Below are 26,037 nucleotides of genomic sequence, written 5' to 3' on the forward strand. Positions count from 1 at the left end.
ACAGCACGGCTTGCAACAAAGCAAGAGTGAAAGCTGACAGAAAATTGCAGATTTTAAAATATAGGCCATAATTTACGTACGCCTATTAATGTTAAATAAAATTTTTGCAACAATAAATTGAAATTGTAGAAAGAGAGAATCCGCGCTTACTGGCAATTGTTGGTTGCAAGGAAAAGTTTTATGCATTGTAGGCTTACTGTAACAATCAAAATGTGCTATGTAAGCACATTATGTTTAAAATAATGACATGTGAAAATATCTTTATATTAAAGCGAGGCTACTGCTTGGCCCAGATCCATCTTTCGATTATTCCACTCAGGGTTTGATGCTTTAAAGTCATTCTTTAAGAAATTTAGCCTACTTATTTATTTCAGTCAGAGCTTTCTTGATATTATATATATATATATATATATATATATATATATATATATATATATATATACATAAGAGTGAAATTTTGAACTAATTTAACAAAAAATAAAGTGCAAAAACTAGTACACCCAAATTAACATGTACAATTTTTATAAACAGTAATAAAAATCAACAGAAACATGAAAAAATAGTTTAAAAGCTGTAGTTTGTATTTGAAATAACTTATATGAATTTACATTTATTATCGTTCTATTCATAAACATGTTTGGTGTATATATAGTTACTATAAGTGAACTATTAAGTGACTATAAAGTTTTAATCATTATTAAGAAGTTAAGTGAATTAACATGGCATCAAGTTACAGCAGGCGAATGATAACATTATTTCGATTTTGAAGTTAAGACTGTCCTGAACTAGGCTAGTTTCCCAGTATAAGTTGCCAGAGTAACTGAGTTTGAACTATCATAAATTTGATTCATAAAACCAAATCTGCCATTAATAAACCTGACTTACCAAATAAGCCTGGCTTTACTCTAAGCTTGATTTCTGGAACTGTCCCCTGTGTCAAATAAGCATGTTTAAATGGATATTTTGTCATTTACTCAACAAAAATGTAGCCCTATTTACTTTTCTAGAGATAGCAAATTATGTAGCCTGTCCAAACCAGTTGAACCATTTTTAGTGATGTTTTGAGGAATTTCTCAACTGTTTTGCCCATTTAGCCAAAGTGAAAGAGGTATAAAATGATGTTCAATTAACAAAAGTACGGAGTCATTATTCAATAAAAATGTATTAACCACATTAAAACTACTATATAAATAACATTGATTGCTAGATTGTCAAGTTTTCAATGCTGCCTCAGTACTTCCGCTTTTCTCCCACTGACAACTATCTGAGATTCTGTAGTAACCATGAAACATGTTAAATGTCCTTCACTTACCTAAATGAGGCCAAGACCACTTACCTAAGGCAAACGATACTCACTGGTTATATTAAAACTAGACTAATAACGCTCTTGAGCACTTACAACAGTGCAACAGACTTGAGACTCCCTTGGAATTGTTAGCATTACACAACGATAATTAAAGAGCCATTGGAATTAGACTCCAATACGAATATCTGACAAAATAATTAAACTACTGTATAAAACAGAACAAGGCCAAACAGTACAGAGTAGAGACATACTAATGGAGACAAGTATGTTTTATATTTCAAGATCCCCAAAGTGAACAACAAATAGTACTAATGTATGATCACGACAAATGGATTTGGCCTTTTCAGCATGAGATACTTTCTTCTATCACTGAAGACAGCGAGTTCAATGTTTATGTAAAAGCCTAAGCTTTAGTCAAGTTTTCATCGTACTATTCAGCTTCAGAATCAGAGCACATGGTGGAGGATCGTGCTGTCCTGGATAAGGAACAGCTGTTTGAATGAATCTTTAATGTTCACTCACATCAGTGTTTGCCTCTGCCAGCTGTACATCTGTACCACCGTTCTTCACAGTTTCAAGTGCCCATCATTCATTAGCCCAACACAGCTCGCTCTCGTTTGCAGCCTGCTGTATGCATGTATGCATGTTTTGAAATCTGTCTTTGTTCACCAAAAGCAAAGTGGAATTATGCAGCTCAAGAAAATGGACTGATAATGTTCTGAAGCGTGAGGTCTATTTAAACTAAAAAAAGTTTTTGATGCTCAAGTTTAGAGCACTTACAGAACATGCATTATGCATATGCTCTTACAGTATCTAACATTCAGGTTTTACTTTTAGATTTGGTAAGTGTTACATTGTAGTTTTGTAGTGTTATTGCAGCGTCAACTATCATGCTTTGTATAATAATAAATGCATGAAAGTTATACAAATTATTGCTGCTGAGAAATCATCAGTTTTATTTAACAAATATTTTAATTAACAATTAATATATTGTGACATCCTAGCCTATGGGCTGTGAATGTGTGTGTGGTGTTCCAGCCTAACGACTGTGTGTTTGTGGTGTCCCAGCCTATCGGTGGTAAGTGCATGGCTGTTTCTCAATTCCAAGAATGCAGAGAACGGAGTTAGGTTCTTGTGGAGACCGGTCTTGCCAGGTCACCTCGGAAAAACGCATCCTGTGGGAAATGAGATGCTGCGTTTTTCCCGATGGTCACATGAGCTTAATTCAAACATTTACATTTTAACATTACAGCATGCATACATCAACTTATTGTTTTCCCCCCTTTACTATATATATAACGTGCACAAAAACCTAACAAATATACTCTGCACAATGCAAATAAAACAGATTTTAATACGAATTTCAGCAAATAAATACCCTTAATGTGTGTATGCCTCTATAAGGATTTTGATGTCAATGTTTACTTTCAGAGTCTCATTTAGGGTAACTCCTGAGATAAGTAAGTTATATCTCTGAACTTTAATAACAAATCTATATAAAATGCTGCGCCTCCCACCTCCTTTATTTAGTCGCAATGACTTCTAGGACTTCTAGAATGAGTTCTGCGCTCAAGTCTGCATCGATGAGTCATTGAAGTTAAGAACACATCTGGGAACTTTCACGCATCCTCCGTTCCTGAGGTCTTGAGTTTTGGAACCTAACTTTGCCAGTTAATGATCACATGAGAACACGAGGACGCAAGAACGCTGAAGAATGCATATTGTGAAACAGCCCTTGTTTGGTGTGCTCTTAGGAGACTGGTATTCTAAATCAGAGCGATCGCCTTGACATGGAGCTCGGTTAAGCTCTATTGACTGTCCCATTTGGTCCTGACTCCTCTTTTCGTTTATTTTATCATAGTTATTTAACTAAATATTTTAATATTACTTATTAATATTTAATATAACTTGGTGCTGGGCAAAAATTAATTGCGATTAATCATCCAAAATCCCAAATGTAATTTATGTGTGTGGTGTGAAAATGTTCATTAATATTTAAATATAAAAAACATATGTACAAATTACATATCAATTTAAATATGTATGCAAAATTTTTTTTATAGTTTTGTTTCTATGTATGTGTGTATCACATTAACATAATTAATAATACATAATAATAATTAATATACACATATCAAAAACATCAAAACTTTTATTTTGGATGCAATTAAACACAATACATTTTTGATCAGCACTAATATTAATATTTAATATAATGCTTAAATGCACAATGCTTAAAATGTGAGTCTTAAAAAGTTTCTTAAAACAGTGCAGTGAAGCTGCATTCCAAACGCTGTTGCCTAATATGATATAATATAACACAATTTTCATCCAATCCAAAACCAGCTATGCTAATTATCCTAACTAATCATATTAATGTTATTATTATGTGAACTGCATGGTTTATTTTCCTGTATTTATTTATTTATTTATATATCATACATGCACACACGAAGGAAGTGTACCACTAAAGTACTAAGCTTCCTAAGCACTTTTTATTTCTATAATTCTACGATTTTCATTTCTTAGCATTGCTACAGGGCTTTTTTTAAAAAGAAAACAGCACAAGTTACAGTCATTCTGTTAAAGTTCATATTTCTTCTTTAAGTGCACAGCATAAACTAGATTATTTCAGCATCTTCCTTTAAAATGCGGGCTATAACTGCACATTTACTGCTAATGAATTGCTCCGGGTATTGAGCCATTTACTGCACCGTTGAACTTGATGCAAAGTTTTGAAATAACGCGGCGAGACAAGATCTCACAAAACTGCTTTTATGGAAAACTTAATGGCTACTTCAGATAGAGATTTCTTACTCTATACCGCTAATTCCTCATCTCGAAAACCACTGCATATCTGTACACTCTACTGCTTCACTTGACCAAAGTATATCAGAGAACCACAAGTCTCTTTTCCGTGCATTTACCTCTTGGTTACCTTTTAGCATAATTACAGCACCATGTTTAATGTCAGCTCAAATACCACGCTAATCAGCATCAGAAAAGAGGTCAGACTGTCTTGCAATTGTTGCCTGCGTTTGAAAGGATAAAAGCCTGTGCTTGATTCTGCATAACAGCAGATCCTCTGCTCTCTTCTCACCCTCTCTTTTGTAAATCACAAAGGCAGATTAAAGCTGCAGTGCGATTAAGTGGTCTGAACTCAAAAAGTCTCTGATTCGACAATAAAAATTAAACTTACCTGCTTGCCGGACTCAGATGTGCTTGCAGCAATGAGCCTTGTGGACTGAGAAGATGACGATCAATGGATCCATAGAAAATGGTTTGAAGTCTGTATGAAACAAACAGAAGACAAGAACATTAGTCATTTTCTGCTGCTTGTGTGAGTAAATAAGGCTCTTATTGAAAATTCAGTTTCCAGTTTGATTGGATGAGGCAGCTCTGGAGAGAAGTGCATTATGGGATTCCACACAGAAAAATTCTAATTGGCTCTCAAGGAACGACCATAACCATATATCACAAACCCCGCAGACAAGCTGAACTATTGTCAACATGGTTGCACTTACATCTCAACTCATTCATAGATAAATATTAACACAAACCACATGTTTGCACAGGAGAAAGAGGTAAACAGCAGCATTAATGATTCATAGATCCAAAAGCAATTGCATGTTTAAACACACTTACTGCAGGTTACGTGTACACGACAAAGATGTAGGCAGAAAATAAACAGTTTTTCCTTGGCATTTTAATGAAGTTTTACATCTACAGTATTTTCAAAATGATCCATGTATATAGCCTATAGATTTTGCGTAACACTTTAGGTCATAATTCATGGTATTAACAAACAATTAACTAACAATACTAGCTTAATAAACTACTTAATAGCTGTTTATTAATAGGTAGTGGTTGGGTTTAGGTATTAGGCGGGATTAGGGATGAATAATAAGATCATATATTATAACTACTATTCAACAGTTAGTGTCTTAATAATAGGCAGTTAATAAGCCAGTAGTTAATATCGTGAATTGTGACCTAAACTGAAGTGTTACTAGAATTTGCTGTGTGTATGATGAGTCTGCGCTGTTGGTTGTAATGTAGTGTAAATCGACATTTTGCTGATGAAGCAATAGCAAGCATGTGAGCAACAACAACACTCCCATGTACTCCATCAATGTTCTTGTATTTTTCCTCTTTAATCAACACTTCCCTTAAAGTACACATAAAATCAAAACTACCCATGTGATTTTCTTAGTTCACATTGCTCTGTTTGTGGTAAACAATGGGGTATATGCCGAGCTAGTGTGTTTCCCATACTGATAAACTTCTGGTGACCTGTTATTGTAATTTTTTTTCATTTAATGAGGTTCCTTTTACAGCCTCAATGTTGTAATGTAATTCAAATATAATCAGTTAAACAGACTTTGGCGTTCATTTAGTTGCTCAAGCGTAAAACGAGACAAAAAGCTGTTTGCTCGCACCCGCCTGTCAAAATCAACAGGCTAGCGCAGAAGCTCTAATGAATATACTGGGGTAAAGTAAATGCTCATATTATAAAGACATGGCGGGGGGAAATGTAATTTAATGCAGTCCTTCTTCTACAATCTGAGACCCACTTTATATCGAATATCACTCAGCCAGTGGAGATTGTTGATTTTAAATAGAAAACAGACCTTAAATGCGCCCATTTTGCATTGGCATACAATTCACCGGAAATGATTATCCCAGGCTGCTGGCAAATTAAAAGTCCTATTAGTATGCTTCGGCAAATACCCTATTCATCTGTCCATATTATTGGAAAACATTTGCCCATTTTTGGGAGTTTACATGGACATGACAATTGCAGCATTTTCAAAACTTTCACTTTGAAACCTGTTTCCAGTCACAAGAACAGTTGTGACTGTAAAAATGGTGTTGTTGTGTAAACAAACAGGCAAAATGCAAAAAAGTTTCCAGTTTTTGGCTGAAAACATTATGAAAACTGCCCCTCAAGCATTTTTCTGTGCAATCTAATGCAAACACAATGAAAATAAAAAAATTGATGTAAAAAGATGTGTTTGGAGAAATGAGCCTTGTGGACTGAGAAGATGGCAATCAATGAATACATAGAAAATGGTTTGAAGAATGGTTTGAAGTCTGTATGAAACAAACAGAAAACAAGAACATTGGTCATTTTCTGCTGCTTGTGTGAGTAAACAAGGTTTTTATTTGGAAATTAAATTTCCAGATTAATCTCGATTTGATAAGGCAGCACTGGGAAGAAGTGCATTATGGGATTCCACACAGAGGAGGCCTAATTGGGTCTCAAGGAAAGGCCTTAACCATATATCACAAACCCTGTAGCCAAAGTGAATTATTGTCAACATGGTTGCCTTTCCCACATCCAATATGTACACACTTGCAATGATTCACAGATCCAAAAGCAAATGCACTTTTGAACACACTTATGTTACGTTTACATGACAAAGATGTATTTTAATGAAGTTTCACATTTACTAAACATCGTTTTCAAAATGATCCATGTTTACACATGAGAAAACGTCAAAACATACTGGATTTGGTGCTGTCATCTTGTTAGTAAATGTATGGAAGTGAAGATGTGCTGTTGGCAGCTCAGGGCTGATGTATACAGTATGTACAATTTGCTGTGTATATGATGTGTCTGTGCTGTGTTGTAATGTGACGTAAATTGACAGCTTGCTGATGAAGCATTAGCAAACATGTAAGCAACAACAACACAACTTTATACTCCACCAATGTTCTTGGTATTTATTCATTTTTATTTTTTATTTTTTTGTTAGTTTTGTGATGAACAATTCATCTGTTTATGTCATTAGAAAAAGAGTTTGCCCTTGTAAGATTTTCAGGTGTTTACATGGACATGACAACTGCAACGTTTTCACAACTTTCACTTTGAAACCTGTTTCCAGTCATTTCCAGTCACAACAACAGTGTTCCAGTTTTTGTCTGAAAACATTATGAAAACTGCCCCTCGGGCATCTTTATGTGTATCTTACGCAAACACGATGAAGAAAAACAAAGATAAAAAAAAACGATGTGTTAGTAGAAATGAGCCTTGTGGACTGAGTAGATGGCAATCAATGAATCCATAGAAAATGGTTTGAAGTCTGCATAAAACAAACAGAAGAAAAGAACATTGGTCATTTCAGTTGCTTGAGTGAGTAAACAAGGCTTTTATTTGGAAATTCAGTTTCCAGATTAATCTCGATTGGATAAGGCAGCACTGGAGAGAAGTGCATTATGGGATTCCACACAGAAGAGGCCTAATTGGCTCTCAATGAATGGTCATAACCATATATCACAAACCCTGCAGCCAAGCTGAACTATTGCCACTGCGGTTCCCTTTCCCACATGAACAAATGCTCGCATCCTAACTCACAGTTACAGACACAAACATTAACAAAAACAGCATGTTTACACAAAAGAAAGAGATAAACTCCTGCATTAACGATTCACAGATCCAAAAGCAAATTCACTTTTGAACACATCTGTGGGTGAAATTTAATGTGAACAGCCATTAAAAAAAAAAAACGCTTGTTCCTACAAGATGTGCTTGTAAGAATGAGCCTTTGAGAACTGAGAAGATGATGATCAATGGATCCATAAAAAATAGTCTTGTCGTCTGCGTGAGATGAACAAAACACAAGAACATTGGTCATTTTCTGGGCTTGAGTGAGTAAACAAGGCTCTTATTGAAAATTCTGTTTCCAGCTTTATCTGCGCTGGATGAAGCATCTTTGGAGAGAAGGGCATTATGGGATTCCAAACAGAGGAGACCTAATTGGCTCTCTGTGAATGGCTATAACCATATATCAACAAGCTGAACTATTGCCACAGTGGTTGCCATTCCCTCATGTGCGTGCGCTCGCCTCCCGAATCATTCCGAGACAAATATTAACACAAACAACATGTTTACACAGGAGAAAGAGATGAACAGCTGCATTTGCGATTCACAGACGCAAAGCAAATTCGCATTTGAACACACTTAGACATCTGTACATGAACACAGTGAGGGAAAAACACCCGTGGTGGTTCATCGGTTCTCTCCGACTGTGAATTCACGCTGCCTGCACAGCAGACGGGTCCTCACGTCATTTTATTAACACTTGAGGGAAGGGGAAGAGGCGTCTGCAGGGGAAAACAGTCACTTTCTACAATATAGGATCTGACTAATACCCTATTCCTCCTGTTTGTGTTTGTGGACATGCTTGATAGTGTTTATATACAGTTCAGATTGCATCGGTGCACTCAGAGGAAAAAAATATTGCTCATTCACTTAATGGAAATATTTCATTTGCTTTGAAGTATCTACTTCATCTCAGATGTTATTCCTCATATGCCTTTGGAGAATGATTCGGTTATTGACATTCATTACAAAAGCATTGCAACAGCAGTAAGATCCAATGGACAGCCGATCTCTTTCACTCCAAAACGGCGGAAATGCGGGGCTGTTGTTGGGCAATGGAACATTCTATTGAGTGATGCCATGCATGCTGTTGCAAAATGCATTGCTATTTTCCCCAACACAAGCTAAATTATCTGCCATTGGGGGAAGTTAAATAATGTTGTTTTTGCAAAATGTAGATATTTTTTTTACTAGAAACAAAGATCAAAATTCTAAATAAGAATTTTTTTGTCATTGTTTTTGCATAAGTTTTAAAAATTCAATATAAATATAGTGATCAATTACAATTCTGTAACTCCTTTGCACATCTTTGCGATATGACTATTCTGGTTGTGCAGATTGCGATATTGATGCTGAAAAGATATATTTTGCAGCCCTTATATTTGTGTATATATATATGTGTGTGTGTGTGTGTGTGTGTGTGTGTGTGTGTGTGTGTGTGTGTGTGTGTGTGTGTGTGTGTGTGTGTATTTATATTTCTGTCTGGTTCTTGAATCTGATTGGCTGATAGCCATGGGATATTCTGCAATATCAAAACTCCTACAGCCTCTTTACTCTTGTGTATTACTTCGACTACATGTGTGGTAAGTGGTGGACAACAGTTTGACAATTATTGCAGCTGTTGGACAACATAATGTACTTTTGGGGCTTTTTTAGGTGAGAATGTATTTGTTTTGTAGCAGAGCAAAGACGGTTGCTTTGTCCAACCATACGATGGTGACAGAGACCCATAATAAGCCCTTAAAAGAGAAAAATTCTGCTGATCAAATTGTTCAAAATCTGGTAAGTGACATTCTATGTCAATCTATCTGTATGTTGTAGAGCTGTATTTATACAATAGTACTTGTAGTGTATGAGATGGGACTCACATCAGGAATGTGTTTATTTTGTGTTGCACATTCTTTGTATAACCCTGAGTTACTTTTTAGCCATCTTTGTTTCTCATGCGTCTCCTGTTTTCATTACTGCAGACTAGTTCAGTAAGAAGAAAGAAAGAAGAAATGCCCGCATGTGTTTAGAGTTTTATCCTATCGCAAACACAACAGTCATCTGGTAGTTTTTGAGCTGCTTTGACTTTTTCGGGGTTAATTATTTCGATCTCTAAATTTCCACACAGAAGTACTGAGAAATGTCTGTAGAATGATGGTATTTCTTGATGGCGTCTTATAATCTGAACATGTGAGCAAAGTCACCTGTTTTTGCAACACCTTAGAAAGTACACTCTCAGAAATAAAGGTCGCAAGCAGTCACCGGGGTGGTACCTTTTCAAAAGGTACCAATTTGTATCTAAAAAGTCAAAATTAATACTTTAAGGGTACATAGTAGTACCTAAAAAGTACAAAAGTGATCCTCTTAAACTTTTAGGTACTAATATATACTATTGAGGTACCAATATGAACCCTGTGTACCTTTTGCAAAAACTCTACATGTTCGGTGTGATATGCCCCTATAAGGCACTTAGCCACACCTACCATCAGTGCCGATATACAGCCATATCTCACTGCTTCTTGTGGGCTATTGCTAATATATACATTTCTTTACATTTGTAAGAAATGCAATCTGCAATTTATAAAATAAATCAAAAGTTAACTATACTAAAACTTTATAATTTCATTTTTAATTTCTCCTATTTTTTGTGTTGTCTATATAAAACTTGCTAATATCAGTCAACAGATATTTAGCCCTAAATATAAATACTGCCTATAAGAAATAACAGAGATATTAAAGATACCTCATTTGTATCATTTCTTTCATCCCTGACCTGACCAAACCTTTGCAGTAAACAAGACTCTTATTTTGAATCCAGTATGAATGTTTGTGACATTCAGGATGTGAACTATCTGATCCTCAGATCCGACACCAGACATTCATCTAATTCACTTCTCCGAGATGCTGAATGTGATGTGCACACACAGCCTGCTCCTGCCCTGGTTTCCTAGCAAAAGAAGTCACAGATCAGGGCACAGGAAGAGAGAGCGAGAGGAGAGGGGGTGAAAAAGCGGGGAAGAGACAGAAACACTCTTCTCTGACTGGGTCTTCACAAGGAGGAGTGAATCCGTGGAGGGGGAAGAGAGAAAGAATGTCTGCTCATTATTCAGCCTGGCACTCGAGGCCACAGAAAATAGCTCTCTTCATTTTTCTTGTCAAGCTGTGGCTCTGTTAATGGTGTGTTCTCAGTCAGGGCTGAGACAAAAGGGTGGCTTTAGCGGGCACTACGTATGTAGAGAGTCAGGATAAGCACTGTGACCCTTTTCCGGTGACCGGCTTGCTCTGTTGGTCGCCGAGCGCCTGCAAAGGAAAACTAGAATTTCAAGTTAAATCTCTTTACACTAGAGCTGTCACAAGGTTATATTTATCCACAGCTGTTTTTCAAATGCACATGGCAAACTTTCTAAAAAACATCAATGTCTCCCAGTCATGACTAAAGTTGTGTTATCTACAGTACCATCCCTTGTTGTTAACACTAGAACTACAGAGGCAGTCATATTGACCACTTTTGCAAAATTTGTAATTTCATAAGTTGTTAAAATGAAACCTATATGACTACAATACTTCTCCTAAATATGTATTTATTTAATTCTAACATTGTTATTTTAGTAAAATTACAAAACAGAGTATTTCTAACTTGAATGGCTATAATGGTCAAATTGACCACATGCATTTCAGCTTTCTGCCACTTTTTCATGTGACTTTGGACATAGGTGTTTGTTGTCTAGCAACTTTCTGCTAACAAAAACATGATTGTACTCCATTTATGTCCTTAAAACAACATTTTCACTGCAGTAAAACAAAAAAAATTTAAAATAAATGAACAAGTGAGGTGTGCACCTTTATGTGACACCACATGAAAAAATACTATAGTTATATATGGTGTTTTTGAACCATACTATAATTCATTCACTTATTTTATTTTCGGCTTAGTCCCTTTATTAATCTGGGGTCACCACAGCGGAATAAACCACCATATGTTTTACACAGCAGATGCCCTTCCAGCTGCAACCCATCACTGGGGAACACCCATACTCTCTCATTCACAAACATACACTACAGACAATTTAGCTTACCCAATTCACCTAGCACATGTCTTTGGACTTCTGGGGGAAACCAGAGCACCCGGAGGAAACCCACGCAAACAAGGGGGAAAATGCAAACTCCACACAGAAATGCCAACTGACCCAGCCGAGGCTCAACCCATTGACCTTCTTGCTGTGAGGTGACAGCGCTACCCACTGCGCCACCGCGCTGCCCCATACTATAATAAAGTACTTAAATTAATTTGTTTTCGTAATTAGTTGCTATGGTAATACAACCAATATAAATAAATGACCCAATACTGTACTATGTTTTTGACAACTGAATTATACTACAAAAAAAACACGGTGTAAATAATTTACTTCATAACATTTTCATTCATCAATGCATTTTCCTTCGGCTTAGTTCTTTATTTATCAGGGGTCACTCCAGCAGAATGAACCGGCAACTTTTCCAGCATATGTTTTACGCAGGGGATGACCTTTCAGCCACAACTCACTACTGGGAAACACCCATACACACTCATACACATACACACTCATACATTATGGCCAATTTAGTTTACTCAATTGACCTATAGCGCATGTCTTTAGACTGTGGGGAAAACCGGAGAGCCCGAAGGAAACCCATGCGAACATGGAGGAAGAACATGCAAACTCTACACCGAAATGCCAACTGGTCTAGCTGGGACTCGAACCAGCAACCTTCTTGCTGTAAAGTGACAGTGAGCCACCGTGCTGCCCTCATAAATTATGACAACAGATATTCAAAGCTTAATTCTAAAACCTTAAAAAAAATCTTCGACTGTAAGCATGCAGTGACAAAAATTCAATTGGGCAAAGTATTTTTTTGCTGTCATTTTTATGATGCTTATGCATTAGTGTGCTAAGCTGCCAACCAATGCTTTTCACTCATTGACATAACAGTAAAATTTTAGTCACAATTGACAAAACAAGGTGATTAAGGATGCCAAAAATGTATTCAAGGCAATTTTATCTTCTTTTTTTTTTTAAACACTATCGGTTGGGTTTAGGGAACGGGTGGATGGCTCAGTTGATAACAAGCTGATATATTATGCACAACAAGCTGACTAACCTCACATGAGAAGGACTTTGATATTGACTGAAATGTACACAGTGGATTTATGAGAAACAGCACGCATTAGAGAACATGCCCCAGTATGTATTTAATAGTGTCACACATATACATTGTGGCCTCGAGTGTATTTGTAAAAACAAAAACTGCAAGATGCAGCAGCCATGGGTACATATTTCACAGTTCTCTCAAATGTAGCCCTGGGCACATATATACATTAAGCCTGAGTTGATTCAATGTCTATACATGATTACTGTTAAAATCCACTTCTGTTAAGCATTCACTACCACCACTATATAAACATCTATTTTAAAATTATGAAATGTTTCCAAATATTGCTATTCACATCAAGGGTAGAAACTGTATTTATATCAAAACATATTGCAGAAAACAAAATATTGCAATATAAGAATTTTCCAATGTTGTGCGGCTCTATTTTTAAACAATTCAAAACATTATCAATTGATTGAGTCAGTTTTGTCTGCTGGCAGTAAATTTTACTTCTCAGTGCCTTCATTGCTGCATTGGATCTACACAAGCTTCCTGCCTTGATGTTTGATAGGGTTCCCAATTTTCCCCCCTTCCCTAAAAAATCACTATTGCATAATCAGCTGGGTAATAAGAAGAGCTGAAATAGCCGTGTTATACTGATTTACAAGTGCGGCATGGTTGTGTGTCCGATCTTCCCTCGATTTGGCTCATGATTGGTCTAATTCAATGAGCTAATAAGCTGAGCAGCTGTGACTCCACTGCTGGGCTTCATGTGCTGAGATGAAAGTGAAAGACCAGCTATCATTATGCACATATATTACTATGCCAGTGACGGAAACTTGTCCATTTGCATGCATGGATAAAAAATGCAATGCAGAAATTCTAGTGAGAACTCATGGATTATGCATCTATATTGACAAATACATGGTGGAATTACATTTGATGATGGAGTACTGATTCCTGCAAGCATATGGAGAGATTATAACGCAAATGCTGTCTCACGGGGGAAAATCTATTGAGGTTATGGAACCACAAGAATCAGGATAACAGGATCTTACTTGAAGTCTAGATGGAGATGACAGGGTTCAGTTTAACAGCCGCTTGCTAGTGGTTAGCTGTTAGGTATTCTGAGAGCATTTGTTGTGTGACGGTCTCTAAATTCTAAATCCTATATTAAGTGCTTGACTACACTGCTTTGTTTTTGAACCTATTCTGAGTCAAAATATGCCAAGTATATAGCATGCAAAAAGAAGTGCAGCAAATCCAGTATGAAAAAAGCCAAATGCAGAAGTGGTGCTGCCTATATGGAGGAACTAGAAATGAAGGTTGTGGCAAATGTCTTTATCGGAGATTGTTATTTCTAATTTATTTCTAACCTTTTTTTTGCTTGTTTAATTGTGAGCTACAAAAAAGTCAACTTAAATTAAATGATTTTTAAAAATGTAAATTTTTAGATTTTTAAAAATGTAAATACTTCCACTCGAAGATAGAGGACAATACACAAGACATTGACAAGCATATCAAGGCAAAAGCAGGTTCAGCTTGACTTATATATTTAGCATTGAATACTATCGTGTTATAAATTTGTTCATTTATGTTTTTACTGTATAAGAAGTTCATTATAAAACGTAAAAAAAAAACATAATTATTCATATGATTTAAGTATTTTTTCTGTTTATTTTTCAATATTAATAAATTAGGGAATTACTTTGACAGCTTTAATTTATTAGTTTGTATATTTACTTTCGGCCCACACCCTCAATCAAGTTTGGTTTTTGACCCTTCATAAGAAAAAGTTTGGGAACCCCCGGCATAATGTATTACTGTATGATGATCCCATATAAATAAATAAATAAATAAGTTATAAATAAATCATTTAATATTGCAGAGTTTGTATAAAAATAACTCAGTGTGAATGTAAACAATGATAATTTATCTAATAATATTAATAAAAATCTTCAATGTTTTAAATAATATTTATATATTTAATTAATATTTCATTTATAATATTATAATATTATAATGTATTATTATTATTATAATCATTGTTGTTAATAAAATTAAATAATACATATAATAATACATATAATAATAACAACTAGGTATAAGCTACATACAAATTGCAAACTTAAACTTTAGGCCATAAAAAAATAACAAATTACATTGTTTTGTTTTTAAAACTATCCATACTTTGATTGCAAAAAATATTGTGCAAATGTATACATATAAAGGTTTAACTGGGAAATGATTTTATAGCAGAATCATAAGTGATGTAGTTTATCCACCAGGAGTCACAGTTAAACATGACTATTCAAAAACATTCATGCAGGCTAATGACTTGAACAAAAGCATAAGCGGTATTGATTTTACAGCACCCCCATAATAGCTCACAGTAATTCTGTCTTTAACAGTTTACAGGTTATCGTTACAAATCAATAAACAAAACTAAATTAGATTTTAACCTCTGAAACCAAACCAATGCACTTAGACTTAGATCAGCAATATGTTAATGTCAAACCACTGTGAAATCCATTATTACTACCATTAATGTGTGCACAAGGCTTGTTTTTGCAGTAGAGCTTGTATTTTTCCAGACTCTCAAAACAACAACCCTCAAGTAAATTCATGCTTTTGGATCTCTCAGATTTCTATATGAACAACAACAGCGTCAACCCCTGTATTCCTACATGCCAATCACAACAAAACATACCTAACACGACCTTCAGGCTTTGAAAAAGAAATGTGCTCACATGCTAGCAGAATAACACAGCAACATATGTCGACCCATAATAGAGATGGAGGAAAGCAATACAGTAGCGGCGGTGAGAGTAAATGTGTGCCAGCATTGGGAAATAAGGTCGCGGAGCTGATTGCTGAGAGGCACAGATAACCCTGAGCATCACGGTCAGAGTTCCTCATTTAAGTGCGGCTGTTGGCTCCGTAGACGAGACCAACTGTGAATAAGAGCGGGTGGTGGAGGGGAGGTGAGAGGGGACTTTAAACAATGAAGGCTCATCAGGTAAATGTACAGCAGCCTCCCACTAGCTGAGAAATACAGATGAACTTGAGAATGCGATAGACAGTGGAGACGGTAACACATTTGTTTGTTAAAGGTAAAGAAGGTAAAACTTTTTTATCATTTTTTTTTCTGAGGGATTCGGTGGATGTAAGGCTTTTACTGGTATCAAATTTAATAATAATAATAATATTAATAAATTTATTTAAGATTAATTGCTGTAGCTTTTATCACAGTTTACAGTATATTGACCTAAGCTGCAAAAAATTATTACTTTTAACAGGTCTAACAACCCCAAAAACGTGTATTGCTTTGTTCTAGGATTGCTTGAAGCGGAAAGCGCGAGTATGTCTGCTGTCTGAGGTATTATAAAGTTGATGACAACAACATTGCCGTAGCAAACTGTGAGAAACTGTGTGTAAACTTGTGATTGCCTGCCGGATATTTTAAGTTGAGGAGCTACTTGTTTTTATAATATATTATTTTTATATTTACTGTTACACTAAAGTCCAAAGGTTTTATGTTATGTTTATGTTAATATTAATTAAATGCTCAAGCTACCACACAGAAGTGCTCTGTTTGTAAACAGAGTTGCCGAATGTTAAAATAAGGTGAATTAAATAAAGAATAAGGACCATCCTGGATCTGTTTCTTCTCTGTTCTTAATTTTTGTAATGCATTTTTAGAAGTATTGGATGGGGTTTCGGTAGATACTCAAAATCAAATGACTCGGGATCTCCCTAATTTATTCTATGTTCAGAGCACATACTGTACAGTGCTCAACATACTGTATATGAGCACACCCTATTTTAAATATGAATCTTTTTATTTATTTCTCAGTGAATATAGCTAATATATTTTGGTGCATTTAAACAAAACAGACTTATTAAATGAATATATTTATTAAAATGACATTTTAGTTACCGAACATCTTTAGAAATAGAAAGATAATAGATTTATATTTATGCTAAGTATTACAAACAATTTATGAAATTACGAAAAAATTACAAACTACAAAATTTCAACAAACTTTTATAATTTGTTTTGTTTTTGTTTTGTTTTTCTTGAAATTTGCTCTATAAAGTATTTTTCTCTAACATATAAATTATAAATTTTGGACTAATATTTTTTTGTTAAACATGGTATTAACAAATGGAGCCTTGTACAGAGTTAACAAACAAAAGGATAATAAATAGTCATAGAAATTACAATGTAGGCCAGATTTTCAAGTAAAAATATGAGTGTTTGACAATAAGTTGGCATTTTCAAGCATTTAGTGCTGTGATGAACACCGCTGCCAATTCAACAATATAAACATTCCTAATAGACACTCTAAACGTTTAAATAATAAATAACCATTGATTGTATTTTCAAGTGGCCAGTATATTAATATCTGCATGTTTATTGAATTACTGAATTTCAGCATATGTCTAGGTGGGTGTTATGAATATGCATACTTTAATGTAATATTGTTTGTGTGCTCTTGTAATAGGTTGCTATATTAGTTATGTAAAACTATGAATGTGATGATGCAGGGAGCTGTCCATGGTGCTGATTAGTCTATTGTTATTTAAGTAAAGAGTAGAGGAATGAATACAATATGAATAAAATATGAAATGAAGAGACGTTTATTTGACAATTATCCACTGAAATTAATATTTTGATTTGAAAAAAAAAAAAAAGCTTTGTTCTAAAACAAAGTGAGGCATAATATAAACCAGTAAAAGAAAGTTTTAAGCTAGTCATAGGAATTAATTCATGACTGATTTTAATGTAGTTTGATGTTGTCAAAGCATGTTGTTATGTTAGCGCTACTGTATAATACACAAAATGTGACCCACAGCCAGGGGCTCTGTGAAATAACTATAGGGACATATAATGTCCATTATTGTGTAGGAAATCATAAAATCCAATCCCAAAATAGAATTTACAGTATAACAAATTTAGCTGTGTTCAAAACTAGAACTCTACACTATGTTCTGGATACATATCAGTGAATAAGGTTCCGTTAAATCTAAAATAGTCACAGAAAGTTGTAACCCTAGTCTGTAACCCTATCTGTGATTAGTTTGGTTTATTCATGTCACACCCCTTCAAGTTAGTTCTCCCGTGTTCTTTATTGGTTGTCTTGGTTGTTAATTGTGTCCACCCCTTTGTCAGCTTTAGTTAATTTTTTGTTAGTTAATTGTTTCTTTTTTAGCCCTTCATTATCAGTTTTCTTAGTTGCCCCCTAAGATGTCTGTTTGTGTCTAGGTTTGGTTTTGTTATTCTGTAGTTTGTTTTCGTTTGTCATGGTTTCATTTTTCACGATTTTATTATTCTTGATTTTCTGCCCTTCACAATAAACCCATTGGACTGCCATTGGATCTCCATCTCATCGTTTCAAATCTCAGACATAATTTCACAGCATAATTTACTTCTTGAAATAATAATAGTAATCTTTATTTTTAATAAAAATCATTTTTAATGTAGTATACTTACATTTTTTTCCTATGATTTAATTTACAGTAGGCCTGTTCCTCTTTCCTTGTATATATATATATATATATATATATATATATATATATATATATATATATATATATATATATATATATATATATATATATATTTTTTTTTTTTTTTATTAACTAAAAAATTGAATGAAATTTTAAAAATAATAAGCAAACTGTTATTATTTTATAATGTACCTTCATCTGATTCATCAAAAGCCACTCTTTTGATTAGGGCTGCACAATATATAGCTTAAGCATCGAAATCGCCCAGAACTACCAATCTGCCAGCAAAAGAACTACATATCAAGTCATGCATCACTCCCAAACCAGGTCTAGATACCCAAGATTGCAAACAGACACAGCTGAAGCTGTTCAGGACTAAATACACAGACTATTTATACATCTCTCAAACACACACGTTGCTGAGTTTTCTTATACTGTTTGTAAACATTACAACACGCTTGTCTTGCCTTTCCATTTTAAAGGGTCACGAAACACCAAAACACATTTTTTGCACTGTTGACAGTCGTATATGTGTCCCACACTGCTAAAAACACTATTAGGACACCTATATTTCACTAAAAAGTGTAAATTGGTTGTTTTTGCGTTATTTCAAGCAAATTCGTACTTCCGGTTTGAAGCGAATTTTAAACATTGTTTACCTGAGAGCTGTTCTCATCTGCAAACGCTGAGATCCGGATTCGCTTGTAGTCTCCTCTAAATAAAGACGTGGCTCTAGTTGCTGGTGATTGTCCTGTCTCTACAGATTTGGTAAGTGAGCGACCAGTGCTCTTTGTTTATTCAGTTCGTATTTTATTCGTATCAAACAAACTATTGCTCCGAGTGTAAACAAGTTAGCACTAACAGTTACAACCAAACTATAACCTCGTGTTGGATTTTGTGACCGGAATAACACACGCGGCTTTCTGACGCTACCTGCCGTGTGTATCTAAGTTTCCGGGAAATGCTGAGTTTTTTTTTTCTCTCATTCGCCATGCGGTATCAAACATTGCATGAAAAATACACGCTTAGAGCAGATCCTCGAATCAAATATCTCGTTTGTCGGGAGGGACATTAATGAATTCCCTGAATGAAAGAGCCAAACTGCAGTTAAAGTCCACCATTTAATAATTTAATAATTCGACAACAGATGTCCATGTAAACACAGTCACATTGCCCGCTGTGGTTGTGTGTTTTGACTCTGAAATTCAGCGCGCCCAAATAGACACTCCCACACCAAGCCTCTTTTCTTCCTCCGACACTCCCCCCTAAACAGAGCTGGACACCCTTTAAACCTTTGCTTTGTTGTTTTGTCTGATTATGTTGCCTGCTGCCTGCCTGTACTATTCACCTGTGGTTTGACCACATCTCTGGATTTCCTGTATACATCTGTTTGCCCCTGTACTGACTGTTGTTTGCCTGACTATCCTACATATAAAACGTTATTAAACAATAAAACGCTCTTTATTTAATTAGTATCATTTCCTTTATTAAGTTTATCTATGATTGTTCATGATATTTTACGCAGAAGCACTCCCCTACAGAATTATATCAATTTTAAATTTTTTTTTTTTTTTCAAAGAGTTATTTAAGTCAGCGACGCAATGGCGCAGTTGGTAGTGCTGTCACCTCACAGCAAGAAAGTCGCTGGTTCGAGCCTCGGCTCATTTGGCATTTCTGTGTGGAGTTTGCACGATCTCTCTGCGTTCACGTGGGTTTCCTCCGGGTGCTCCGGTTTCCCCCACAGTCCAAAGACATGCGCTACAGGTGAATTGGGTAGGTTAAATTGTCCGCAGTGTATGAGTGTGTGTGTAAACGAGGGTGTGTGGATGTTTCCCAGAGATGGGTTGTGGCTGGAAGGGCATCCGCTGCTTAAAAACATGCTGGATAAGTTGGCGGTTCATACCGTTGTGGCGACCCCGGATTAATTAAGGGACTAAGCGGACAAGAAAATGAATGAATCAATGAATGAATGAATGAATAGCTATTCCTGTTATCCAGTGAACTTGTATTCATAACCACAATATATATTGCAGAATAAAAAAAATATTGCAATGTTAGATTTTTCCAATATCGCACAGCCGTACTTTTGATTATTAATCTTATGATTTATCTTATGATTTTATTCACAACACATGCTTTTTAATTACTAAAATGTATTTAAACCCTTAAAATGAAATTAAGAAAAAAATTATAATAATTTGGGAACACTAATGTAATTTTTTCTTCAAAAAGATGTCCCCTTGTGCCCTAATTTATTTTTATTTACTTTCTAAGCAACATAAAATCAAGCACACAAATAAAGTGTGAAATATTGTGTGTTGTCTTTCATCAAATAAGCACTGAACAATGCAGACAATCACAAGATTACCTCTTACCTCTTCTCAGACATTCACAAACTGCATTAAACATGTTAAAAATGAACACAAGCCAATGTTAACACATTCACCCCACACAACCCAACAAAGTGTCTGTAGCCGCAGGTCAGGGTCTGTGGCTGAAAAGTGAACTGGACTTTTGGAGACATCATGAAGTTACCTTACTTTTTGAAAGCACACCTACTGCATAATGTCTTAAATGCCTCAGGTTTGTTACAGAAGCTGTTCTTGATACTTACTGGCTTAAGGATATTTCCACAGCAGGGTTAAGTACAGTGCATTCTATTTTTGACTCGTTCTGCAGAACATAAAAGAAATGATTTCACTTCTCCTCACTCTGTATAAAGTCTCCAAATGAGTGGAGAAAAACTTGCGCGACTTGTTAGCGAAGCAGTTCTGACCCAATTAACTGCCTTTGTTTGATAAAGCAGCGGCACTGACCTCTGTTTACACACTCATCTTCACTTGATTTGTTTTCACACTGTATGGCTTTAATTAGCTTTGGACCTCGCTTCAGGGAATTTGTAAATCCATATGGATATTTGCCCAGAGTATAGTAAGGACAATATCATCCTCTCCATTCCTTTTTCGAGACGCCAGATAGTTTAAATCACTTTGCAATTTTTTATGAGCTCTCTGTTTACATTGCCCTAGAGGGAGATGGTTTTATTATTTTCAGCCGACTAAGAAAAACTGCAACCTTGGATGAAAGAAAAATACAAAAAAAAAAAAAAATCCATTAGTAATTTGTATAGTATAGCTGCTTGACTTACAGTATGTTGTTCTACTGATAACTGTGTAATTGTTACATTTTGAAAGCACACAGTCTGTGTAGTTCACTAGTTTAACTAAACCAGGGTCAAGCTACATTTTAATAATAATGTTAGCAACACAAAAAGGGTACTAATATCATTAGTAAGCAAAGCAAAGTTATTTAAAAAGTAGAAGATAAAAATAAATGTCTGTCATCAGTGATTCACCCTGAGTGGCTGCAAAAACCTACTTAAGTATATAAAATATTTTTGCATTTTGATTTTGCAATCCAGACTTGTTCTGAAAATGTGCAGTTTTGTTTTCTCAAATCCACCAAATTTGTTTTCTCAAATCCACCTGAGGCCGCTGTGTACGCTTTTTGAGATCTCAAATTTCTCTCATGAGTCCAATTTCTGCTGGCTGTTCTTGCGTAAATCCACCAGAGGCTGCTGTCGACTAACTGAATGACTGACTGAGAAAAGCCCTCACCTGATTTTTCACCCCCTGTTCAGATTTTACCAAAATCTCGCCCTGGACTGTGTCCGAAACCGCCTACTACTCAGTAGGTACTGTATTAGAAAAGTACATTATATACAGTATGACTGTGAAAAGTATGAATGGAATTAGGACGTACTAAATTCGCCATTTTGTCATGGTCACATGACCTACCTGCGTCAGTTCCATTGCTTCACTTCCATTCATGAATTCACTCTTGAGGCATTATGGGATAGCGCAGTGTGCATGGGATGCGCACTCCAGAATCTCGCCGGAAGTAAGTCATCCGGGTACTTCTCGCATACTGATTTTCGAATTCTATGAATTCAGACATACTACTCGGCTCGCATACTGATTTTAGCGTACTATATAAAATGAAAGTATGCGGTTTCGGACGCAGCCCAGGACACTGGCTGAGTTTAGACACTCCTGGGTTAAGGAGACATGGAAACATGAGTAAGACTTACTTACTTCACATAAGTAAGAACATCATACTTGTTTGGAATGACATGAGGCTAATTAAAATGTCATCAATAAACAGTTGTCAGCATTGGAGTATACTATCCCTTTAAGAGAACAATATCATTTGTAAATGTTATCAGTCAAGTGTAAGAACAAATTCTCTATCCTGCTTCAAATTGAATGTCAATACTGTCTATAATACATTGTACACAACTTTTATAATTAAAGAAAAAAATGTCACTTGCCATTAGCATTTTAATTAGCATTTGCTTGCTCTGTCCTGCTTGCTTGTTACCGGAAAGCAGGATGATATCTGACAAACTGTCATCCAACTGATTCAAACCAAACCAGGTATTTGTGTTAATTACGTTTGTTGAGCTCCAATTTGCAATTAAGAATTTGATAACTGTGATGCTTTTATGTCAAAACTAGGATTGCAACTCTACCGTATATTGCTACATTTTTTCTCCAGCATCGTAATGGGAGGATGTTTGGAAGATGAAAGTTTCCAGATGAATAAAGAAACCTTTCTGCTGTCTTCTGCTATTGTTTTGGATGGGAAATAGCATTTTCACACATCTCGTTGTTCTGTTTCTCTCTCTTTCTCAGTGATGGATACCTGTTTCAGCCTGTAGATTTCCCTGTGACAGCAAGCTCTTCCAGCACTGATGAAACTGAAGGAACTTTCTAAAGCTGTCAGAGATTTCTCTCTATCGCATGTAACTGACAGGCAAAGCGCCATTACAGACTTCCCTTTCTCTCTTTCAATTCTCTTGTGTGCACACACAGACACACAAATACAAAAATCAGATAGGTCTGCTGTCAAATTGGGGCTAAGGCTGATTTCCTTTGGAAGGAAGAAAAGAAATCCGCTTTTATTAAACGCTGAACTTTACTAAAGTGGTGTGCGTGCAAAAGAAAAAGGTGTATAATGTGCCGTCGTTTGCCTCTCAGAAAAATATCCTGCTATCCAAACAAACTAAATGTGTCTTTCATTTCAAGAGCATTCACATTTGTAGACAGAATTAGCAAACATGTTAATCTATGAAGTCAATAACGTATTCATGTAAGATGGAGGTTGAGGTTAGAGGGTATGCGTATGAATTATAAATGACAAGAAAAAAAAGGTTGTGGAGATCTGAGCACACCGCAGGATCGTCATGTGTCTGTTTTATGGATTCTGTTAATAAAGGCTTGCCCACAGAGATGCAACATATATAGCGAATCAATACGAGTTCTAAGACATGCAGCCAATAAGCAAGTGCCACACAAAGCAGAACAGAAAAAGGCAGGCGAAAGTCAATAAGACTGTAAATACATCCAGCTGCACTCACTTATATGGCTTATCCTATGTGCTATTACCACCAGGGGCTTTCTCTGGCAAATCAAAGAGGCATACATTTAAGACCGAAATAGAAGAAAAAGAAAAAAAATCATAATTTGAGAAAAGATGGTGGACGAGTGAAGGCAGACGAGTGCTCACAAGCATCAACGTTGGACCCGTGAAGAGAGAAGCCATTGATTTTTCACAGAAGTGCCAGTTCATCATTCTGGGAGACACTTGCGATCGATTGCTTCTTTCATTTGTTTGTGATTTTGTTAGTTTCAAAGCTGGTCACCGTGATAAATCCCACCCCACTGCCACATTGAAAAACGAGAAATGCCAGGATGAAGAGATATGAGAAAGTATGCAAATTAGAGGTGTTAACAGATTCGATTTCTACGTTTATTGTGAAATGAAGCATTCAGAATGTACAGTGCCCATAGAAAATCATCATACCATGTGAAAATCTATACGTTTACTCACATTACACCCTGCTTTCAAAAAACCTTCAGGATAAAATTGTAGAAAGGCACAGGTTAGGACAAGACTATGAAAAACTTTTCAATAACAGGCAAAGTTAATTGGAATGTGACTTGATTGTTGTGTGACAAATAAAGTCATTCTTTCAAAAGCATATAATGATTTTTCTATAGGCACTGTATCATTTACCATGCTTGTTTTATCAATATTGCCATTTCTAGATTCAGATTGTAAAATACTCCAAATATATTGAGTGCATTATACATTTGTACATACTAAAGCACAAATAAAAAAAAAGCAGAATAAAATATATTGTACAATGTTTGTACTGTGCAAAAAAAACAACCCAGACTCATTCTGAAAATGTACCCCTATATATATTTCTGGAGAGCGCCAAATACATCCCAGCAGATCAAGACATAAACTTAAAAACCTGCAACCAAAAGTTGTTTTTAAGTGAAGTTTAGTTTTAAACTAATTTCGAGAGGAGCATGTGCTCATGATTTACCCAGCTGGTCCACATTAACTAATTATGATCCTCCAATCAAAGGATCCCAAACCACTATATATATCCTCATTTCCTTTCTACAACTATCTTCGTCTGGAAGAAACCCCCCTCCTCCCCTTCTTCCTCCTTTATCCAGAATGGGCGGCACGGTGGCCCAGTGACTAGCACTGTTGCCTCACAGCAAGAATACCAATGGTGTTGGGTCCTCGCTGAGCCATCTGGTATTTCTGTGTGGAGTTTGCATGTTCTCCCCGTGTCCGCGTGGGTTTCCCCCGGGTTCCCCGGTTTCCTCCTACCATCCAAATATGCTCTATATTATAGATAAAACAAGCCTAAACCTTTTTTATAATGTCTTACTCTCAGGAAGTTCGCCTTGGCCTCAGCAGCGGGGGAGTTTGAGATAGACCTGAGCTCAATCTCCACTCGCCCTGCAAAAGGGGGGGAGCCCTGGGCTCGAGGATCCCTTGAGCTCAGGGCTCTCTCCCGGGACAGCATGCCAAACAAGCTATGTATAAATCATGAGCTAAGTGTGAACTCTTGAATTATGCAATTATTACTCTTTTTCTTTTTTTTTGTAGTTTACATCTCACAATTGTGATTTTTGCAACCCAGGCTCATTCTGAAAATGTACCGCTTATACATTACTGGAGTGTGCCAGGAGCTTTTTTTATTTTTTTTTTTTGCAGTTTTTTTTTTTGCAGTTTTTATTTTTGTGAATCCGCCATGAGGCTGCTGTGTATGCTTTTTGTGATCTCAAATCTCTCTCGTGAGTTCCATTCGTGCCTGCTGTTCTCACATTAATCCACCAAAGGCTGTTGTCGACTGACTGACTGACCCACCCTCCTCATTTTCTAAACCCAACCAATAGTGTTTTTAAAAGCACTGAATGGCCTGCCCATCCACTTCCCTAAACTCAAGCGACAGTTTTCAAATGCAATCCAGAAATAAGGAAAAGCCCTCATGGCCGCCTGATTTTAAGCACGCTTTCAGATCTTACCACATTCTCATCCTGTTTTTCACTTTTTGAAACCGTTCTTATACTCACACCCCATCATTACGATTAACTCTGCTACAGGTCACATGTCTGCCGACGTACGCAACGAGCTACCGGGCAAAATAATAAAATCAAAATAGCCATCCACATGAAGGTAAGCGGTCAACTGATTAGCGCGAAAAGGAATAGCGTCATACTAGAGATCTGCGCAGGACAAAATTCATCACAAATACTCCCGCCAGGTTTTAGCTTGAACCAGATCGCTCCCACTTATATTCAGCATTTGTTGTCTCGCTGCCTGACCCGTCCCGTTTTCTACCCGC

The 26,037-nt window shown here is 36.0% G+C and overlaps 1 protein-coding gene and 1 long non-coding RNA gene across 3 annotated transcripts in view; both read right to left on the reverse strand.

The window, feature by feature from the left end:
• The window catches only part of LOC148679549 (uncharacterized), a 225,324-nt gene extending 217,107 nt beyond the window's left edge, over window positions 1-8,217 (reverse strand). Inside the window, exon 1 of the long non-coding RNA XR_015945121.1 lies at window positions 8,202-8,217. This is a non-coding gene — a long non-coding RNA (uncharacterized LOC148679549). The remainder of the gene's footprint in view (window positions 1-8,201) is intronic.
• mgat4c (mgat4 family member C) overlaps window positions 1-26,037 on the reverse strand; it is a 219,345-nt gene that overhangs the window by 103,757 nt on the left and 89,551 nt on the right. For both annotated transcript variants that reach the window (XM_087293088.1, XM_087293089.1), the window contains exon 2: window positions 4,506-4,595. The gene's annotated coding sequence lies outside the window, so the exon portion shown is untranslated. The remainder of the gene's footprint in view (window positions 1-4,505; window positions 4,596-26,037) is intronic.

This window comes from Danio rerio, chromosome 18 (genome assembly GCF_052040795.2).
Source record: "Danio rerio strain M-AB ecotype USA chromosome 18, GRCz13ab, whole genome shotgun sequence".
Lineage (NCBI taxonomy): Eukaryota > Metazoa > Chordata > Actinopteri > Cypriniformes > Danionidae > Danio > Danio rerio.